We start from the raw sequence: 7,604 nt of genomic DNA, 5'->3' as shown, positions 1-7,604 counted from the left end.
ATTCTTAGTATATTTTAGTTAATATTTTAGAAGAATTTTGATACTTTGAATTATATTTTCAATATAGGACTTTCAACTTCCTCTAGAGCAAAGCATAATCAAATGGACGAATTTTGGAGTAATTCCAGTTGGAGGACGTTCGTGAGTCACTTAGCTTGATCGTATCAAAATTTCAGATTTTTCTACCAAGCGGTTATTTTCTGGCAATAAAATAAAAGAGCAATACGAGGTGCTGGAATAGTGACGTTTTGGGCTTTTATTGCATTTTTGGAGCCCAAGATGACCTCGGATGGGTTCGTGACCTCCTGAAGAAGTGTTCAGAATATTTTTATCTTTAAAACAAGTTATCTTGAGCCAGATTTGGAGGAGATTTGAGGCAAAAACGTGGCTGGGCAGATTTTGGGCAGATTCTCCTAATCCAATTTGGACTTTATTTCATAGTATTATTTTATTTTACTTAGTTCCCTTGTGGGGATTGGGCAGTTAGGTTCTGGGATGTATTTAAACTCCTTCTCACAGCAATTTTAGGACTACTTCTTTTTCACTTTTGAACGGGACATTGTGGAGAACAATTGTTAGGGTTTTGGATTTTTGCGACTTTCAGGTGTTTTCATTCTTATTCATTCGAATGATATTTTTTGGGATTTCAATTATGAATATGGATAACTAATCTTCTTTTGCTAGGGTGAAGCCTTGAACCTTAGCATGAATATGTGATTTTTATTTAATTGCTTATGATTGAGTGCATGCCTACTTTGAATTGTTAATCACTGTTTTAAACTATCTGATTGTCTTAATGCCTGATCACCATTAGGATTTTTAGAAAAGTAATTGGATGCAATTTTGGTCGGAAGGTTTCCTGAAATTGACGCTGGCTTCTTGTGATTAATAATTGTAATTTCACTTAAGATGAACACCACATCTTAAGGGTTGCATGGTTTTTCAATGGGTTTTGACAAAACTTAATAAGTCTTTCATGTTCAGATTTGATCCGAACGTCCAGACGGGTTGCATGTTAGATATACGTTCTATGTTGGAGGTTCCAAGTAGAATATACATTAGGAAAACCTAACCTTCAAAGTGGCATGTGCAAATCATAACTAATTGGTAAAAGTTCATAGGATTGCTAGGTGATAGTGAAACCATAGTGTTTTTATAAATTGGTATTTCAAACCCTTTTCATAATCATCTTTTTTAACCATTTATTTTAAATAGTTATTTGGAATTTGTTTTTACTTAAATTGCTAATTAGTCCTTGAGGAAAACAACCTTGCATGAGCATATATACTACAATAGCCTAGTAGTCTTTCACGTATTTTAAGTGATTTTAACCCTGTTTACACAGGTACTAAAAATCCTATCACCCTCATAAAGAGAAGTGCAAAACTACATCAATTAAGGTGAGAAATAAGGGAGAGTTCACAAGTTGTATCAAGTTTTATGGTGAGAGAGAAAAACAGAGAGTGAGGATAGTGTTCTAAGGGGGTTGTTGTCAACCAAAGTTGTAACTTATTTCTCAAAGTAAAATTTCTCAGGGGGATCACCAAGAGACCGTACGTAGGCAATTGCCGAACATCTATAAATTTCTTGTGTTCTTTGTTGCTTATTATTTTCTGAGTGCATGAGTATTTGATTCATCCTTGCCAATCACAAAGTCCATTGACAACAAATTATTGAGGTAATTCCACACAACATTGGGTGGAGGAGGAAGAATTAAGACCCAAGATGTGCCAAATAAAGTATGTGGAATAATTTTCTGATATATATTTCATTCTCTAAAAAGATGTATTTATAGTATAACGGAGTAAAATCCTAATTAGGGTGATACAAGGAAAGGAAATTCCTAATTACAATAGATCTAGATATCAATTAAAAAAACCCAAATAGAATGGGAAATTAATATAGGATCTTGCCAACATGATGGACTGCAGTACTTTTAACACCTGTTGGGTCATTGATGAAGTTGAGAGATGTATTGGAAGGCCTAAATTGTTCCTTGTACTCGGTAATTGTATTATAATATTAATATAAGAGTTTTTCTATTTAAACCTCACATTTCTCTTTATTCATCCTAATATTTAAATTATTAAGCTCTTAAGTTTTATTGTTGTGTATAAAGACAAAAAAGGTCATCCAACTTAATACTTGACCATAGTCCATCTATACACACACCCCACCACTCTTCATGTTTGATGATGGTAACTTACATATCAATTTAACTGTCAACATTTCTCTATAAAAACCTCCTAGTTCATTCTCAAATTTTGTTTAAATGATAATAAAATGATACGGCTACACATTTGACAACAATGTTTTTATCTCTTTAGGTAATGTGAGATTAAGGTGACACTACTACAAAAAAGTTAATAGACAACGGTTTTTAGCCGTTGTAGAAAGTCTTGTAAAACCGTTGACGTTAGCAGTGTCATCTTTTCTACATATTTATGACAACGGTCAGGAACCATTGTAATATGTCACTTTCAACAACAGTTTGTAATATGTCACTTTCAACAACGGTTTTTAAGGAAAACCGTTGTCAATTCTCATATAAAAAAGGTATACAAGAGTGACCGTTGTAATATGACCCCTTCAACAACGGTTTTCAATGATAACTGTTGTAATATGACCCTTTCAACAACGGTTATTCTATAAAACCGTTGTAATTTGGCACTTTCAACAACGGTTGTCAATGGTAACCGTTGTGGTTTTATCACCTTCCACAACGGTTCTTACTTAAAACCGTTGTGGTTTAACACCTTCCACAACGGTTGTTATCGAAAACCACTGTTGAAAATAGCATAGATAATGACGTTTTGGAAAACCCACAAAATTACCAAAATTCCCAAGGAATCATGCACTATGAAAATTAATGGAAATTCACACTAATAATTTATACCACAATATCAATTTACAATTAAAATTCAATGCATGTACTCTACAACAATTTTCACAATAAAAAAATTCTGTCTCTTGTTCCATAACTTCATCACTCTACATAATGGTCACAAAACTTGCTCACTCATGCCTGACTTCATCTATCTGCTCGTGTGTTGACAAACCTGCTCCCAGCAAGCCTTCAAGAATTTTAGGACTCAAGCTGCTTGAAAATAGATAGGCTGTAGCAGAAGTGAAAACCATTAATGGATTATTAGAATATATATATATATATTTATTTATTTATTTATTTATTTATTTATTTATTGTGGCCAGTTGCTTTTTCTTTCCACTGTTGTCTGTTACAAAAATGGATTATAGAATAGATATATATTTATGTTAGCAATAACTAATAAATGATATAGGATTGTTTTCAAGTGTAAGTGCCCACAAACATGAGTTTAGCTTGTGGACCAGCCAACATAAGGAAATTCTAACCTGAAACTTCCGTTTTCTTGAGTTGTGCAGCCACCTTCACTGCTTCAGCTTCTTCCCTCTCCTTCCTGTCAGCTTGAATTCCAGCAAACTTCTTCCTTAAGGACTCCACTTCTTCATCTTCCAAGTACAAACTTTCAATAAATTAGAATCTACAAATAGGCAAGTGATGCAGCAATCATATCATGCAGGCTAAAGAGTCCAACATTGAAAGACATACCAATTCATTGAAAAACATCTCTGCCTAAATATCAGGGATTACGAACCTGTGATAAACTGGAGCTCCAAAACTGGCAACACTTTCACAATAAACAATGTCGGACTGGTACAAAGCAGCGTACACAAATCATCGTCTCCTCAAAGAAACAAGATTTGGGATGCCAAATGACTGGTTGGGGTTTGACTTCCAAAACCAATCGTTTGAAGCCAAGCAAAACCACTAGGTGCATTACAAAATTACCATAAAGTTTTGATATAAACAAAAGAGTATTACTGTCAGCAGCAGAAACTACCTGCGATGGCCTTCAACCACTTTAGCCATGTTTCCGTCATATGTGGGAACAAAAATATCGCTCTCCAATGAGACAAGATAATCCAGTGCTGCCATTTGGGATGAGTGGTTTTGAAAGAACCTAAGGTCTGACGGTTCCAACAGTGTCTCCTTTCTGACCTGTTTGAACAAATCCAATGGCAACTTGTAAAAACAGAACACAAAAAGTAACCATATACAAAATACAGAAGGTGGCTTCAGCTTTCATCTACTCACCAATTTGGGATAAGCCTTTGCAAGACTTGCCATTCTCCTCTCTGCACCATATATTTCACCAGCTGCAATATAAATCTATATCACGATCAATGCCAAGTGCGCTCAGTGTAAGATGTTGAGATTTGGATTGTCAAGGGAGCTAAAGAGTGAAAAATTGAGAGAGAGCTTGAGCAAAATAGGAAAATGGTAATAACCACTACTCCTCTGTCTAACCGTTGCACTTGCAGCAGAGAATATTCATTCATAACCAAAACGTGTTCTTACATCAGCAAATTCAATCTAACCGTTGTGAAGGTTAAGCCAATGTGAATATGACACATGGCATTACAAAGCTTTAGGACCGCTGGAAAAGAGAGACAAACCTAAGACTTACACTTGGCATATGAGCTCAAGATGCTCAACTAACAAATGGCTTAAATAGACTAAATATAAACTAACTAAGTGATTACTAACTAATCAGAAATTAGCTAGGCAGTTTACATTTTAACACTCCCTTCTAAAGGGCTAGCTGATTTCACTCCAAGCATACTCCTCAAATAGCTGAACCTGTTTTTTGGGAAGTGCCTTGGTGAAGATGTCAGCAATTTGCTCTTCTCCTTTGCAGTAGAGCAGTTCAATCACTGCTTCTTGGATTGCTTCTCTAATAAAATGGAACTTCCTCTTAATGTGCTTGCTCCTTTGATGAAATAATGGATTTTTAGCCATTGCTATGGCTGAAGTGTTGTCACAAAACACAGTTGTTGCAGTAGTCTGTTCTTCCCCAAAATCTTCAAGAACAAACCTGAGCCAAATGGCTTGTGATGTAGCTTCTGCTGCACTCACATACTCTGCTTCTGCTGTTGAAAGGGCCACACTATGTTGTTTGATTGATGCACACGAAAATGCACCACTTCCAAATGAAAATGCATATCCAGAAGTGCTTTTCATATCTTCCTCAGATCCACTCTAGTCATTGTCACAATATCCTACTAAAAGTGAAGATTTTCCAGTCACATACTCAATTCCATAATCAATTGTGCCTTGTATGTACCTTAGAACTCTTTTGGCTGCCCCATAGTGCATTTTAGAAGGATTGTGCATGAATCTTGCAAGCAGACTAGCTGAAAACATGATATCTGGTCTGGTTGCAGTTAGATATAGCAAGCTTCCTACAATTTTTCTGTACAAACTTTCATCTGCTGCTTCACTTCCATCCTCTCTTTGCAATTTATCAGTGGCAACTAATGGAGTGCTCACTGACTTGCAATCTTTGAGTCCAAACTTATCCAAGAGAGTGATAGCATACTTCTTTTGATGGATGAAGATGCTCCTTTCAGTTTGTGTTACTCCTATACCAAGAAAATGGTGGAGTAAACCCAAGTCAGACATTTCATACTTGCACATCATCTCAGCCTTGAATTCTTTCACCATTTCATCACTACTTCTAGTATACACTATGTCATCTACATAGATTGACACGATTAATGTTCCTACACCTTCCTTGGTTTTCACATAGAAAGTTGCTTCACTTGGACTTCTGTGAAAACCACACTGATATAAGTAAGTGTCGATTTCACTGTACCAGGCCCTTGGAGCCTGCTTTAGTCCATAGAGAGCTTTTCTTAATATATACACCTTATCCTCAGCTCCTTTAATCACAAAACCTTCAGGTGGATCCATATAGACTTCTTCTTCAAGGACACCATTTAAGAAAGCTGATTTGACATCCAATTGCCATAATTTCTAGCCTTTCTGTGCAGCTAGTGCAATGAGAGTTCTAATAGTGTCTAACCTTTCTACTGGAGCAAAGGTTTCATTGAAATCAATCCCTGGTTTTTGTGTGTAACCCTTGGCTACAAGTCTTGCCTTGTGTTTTTGAATGGAGCCATCGAGGTTTAGTTTAGTTTTATATATCCACTTCACTCCTACAATTGGTTTGCTGCTTGGTATGTCAACCAATTCCCAAGTGGAATTCTTCTCTATCATTGATATCTCTTCAGTCATAGCCTTGTTCCAAGATTCATCTTTGGCTGCTTCATTGTAACTTTCTGGTTCAATAATGCTCATTTTACATTGAGCATAGACCTCGCTTAAGTTCTTCCATTTTTGTGGAGTATGATCAAAAGTTTCAGAGATTGAAACTGATGAATCATGCGTAGCTGACTCCATAGTGGTTTGCAGATCATTAACCACTTGTGATCTCTATGGAGATTGAACTGACTAAAGTGATTCATTAGAACATGAACCAATATATGATATTCTTGAACTTTCTTCTTCATGCCATGGAATAGTCACTTGTACTTCTTCATTCAACTCCCAATTCCATATTGCTTCCTCATCAAAGATAACACTCCTTGAGAGTTCAATCTTTTTAGTTTCTAGGTTAAAGACTCTATACCCTTTTTCACAAATCCCATATCCAAGAAATACTCCCTTCATTCCAGTTTCCTCTAGCTTGTGTCTTTTCTAAGAAGGAATATGGATATAGCACAATGAACCAAATATTCTCAACTGTTTGACACCTGGTTTTCTCCTACTAAACTTCTCGAATGGAGTTGTATTATCCAGAGCACTTGTTGGACTTCAATTTTGCACAGCTGTATTGACAGCTTCTGCCCAAAATTTCAAAGGAATTTTCTTCTCATGCATCATTGTTCTTGCCATTTCCATCACAGTACGATTCTTTCTCTCTGCAACTTCATTCGGTTGTGGAGAGTAGGCTACAGTCAATTGCCTTTCTAATCCCATCTCTTCACAAAACTTTGAAAATTCCAATGATGTATATTCTCCACCTCTATCACTTCTTAGCTTCTTAATTTGATAACCACTTTGCAGCTCAACCATGTTTTTGAACCTTTTGAATATGTTGAATGCTTGAGACTTATGCTGCAAGAAAAACACCCAACACATTCTAGTGTGATCATCAATGAAGGTGAGAAAGTATCTATTCCCTCCAAGAGTGATAGTCTGCATTGGACCACAGATATCTGAGTGAATCAGTTCTAGTGGTTGTGAGGCTCTCCAAGCTTTTTCCTTATCAAATGAACTTCTGTGACTCTTGCCTATAGCACAACCCGAGCAAATCTTCTTAGGTTCTTGTAGCTTAGGTAGACCCTGAACCATGTCTTTCTCTTGTAAGAGCTTCAAGCTAATGTAGTTTAGATGCCCAAATCTTCTGTGCCACAACCAAGATGGTTCTCTAAATGTTGCTCTATTTACCATAGGAGGATTGACATATTTGAGATCTAAGGGAAAACATCTGTTCCTTTTCATTTCAACTCTTGCAATCAACTCTTTCAACTGCTTATCTTCATAAATGTCAACCTCATTATCACCAAACACCAACCAATGCCCATGTTCTATCATCTGTCCTCCACTCAACAGATTCTCATCCAAACCAGGTACAATCATAACTTCTCTAATGTACCTAGTAACACCTTGCACATCTATAGCCAATGTACCTTTGCCTATTGATTGTACTAAATCACTA

The sequence above is a fragment of the Prunus dulcis genome, chromosome 1, assembly GCF_902201215.1.
Source record: "Prunus dulcis chromosome 1, ALMONDv2, whole genome shotgun sequence".
Taxonomy (NCBI): domain Eukaryota; kingdom Viridiplantae; phylum Streptophyta; class Magnoliopsida; order Rosales; family Rosaceae; genus Prunus; species Prunus dulcis.
This window is presented reverse-complemented; position numbering follows the sequence as displayed.